Source organism: Myotis brandtii, unplaced genomic scaffold, assembly GCF_000412655.1.
Source record: "Myotis brandtii unplaced genomic scaffold, ASM41265v1 scaffold231, whole genome shotgun sequence".
Taxonomy (NCBI): domain Eukaryota; kingdom Metazoa; phylum Chordata; class Mammalia; order Chiroptera; family Vespertilionidae; genus Myotis; species Myotis brandtii.
Genome location: NW_005358689.1, coordinates 1,481,782 through 1,482,242, shown reverse-complemented (window position 1 = coordinate 1,482,242; position 461 = coordinate 1,481,782). Strand labels below are relative to the sequence as shown.

The 461-nt window shown below is 47.9% G+C and overlaps 1 protein-coding gene across 1 annotated transcript in view; it reads right to left on the bottom strand.

The window, feature by feature from the left end:
* Nucleotides 1-461, bottom strand: part of DNAH14 (dynein, axonemal, heavy chain 14) — a 152,975-nt gene that overhangs the window by 132,319 nt on the left and 20,195 nt on the right. The gene's annotated exons all lie outside the window — the stretch shown is intronic.

Genomic DNA, 461 nt, shown 5'->3' with positions numbered 1-461 from the left:
ATCCCTCTCCCTTCCTCTCTGTAAAAAAATCAATAAAATATATATTTTTTAAAAAGGGGGGGAAAGCTGATCAGGTGATGCTAGTGGGCACTCAGTCTCCGGACGTACACATCAGGAATATATTTCACATTCGTTGCCCCAGGTCATAGCTCCTCACTTTGACACACATGTTAGTACAGGCACCCCCACTGAGAACCAGGAGGTCTGAGGTATCGATATTGTATTCACACAATGCGACTGCTCTTCGGCTCTGTCTAGGCCTGAGTTCTCGATTTATTGATCCCTCATGTCCATGAAGTGATCGGTTGTGCTGGAGGGGTGTGTCTCAATGTAGGCACCTGAGTCACCCAACCTTTAGCTCCGGTTATGAACAAACGGAGGCAGCTAACGTGTAAAGAAACGCCACTGGTCCTAACTGGTTTGGCTCAGTGGATAGAGCGTCAGCCTGCGGACTGAAGGGT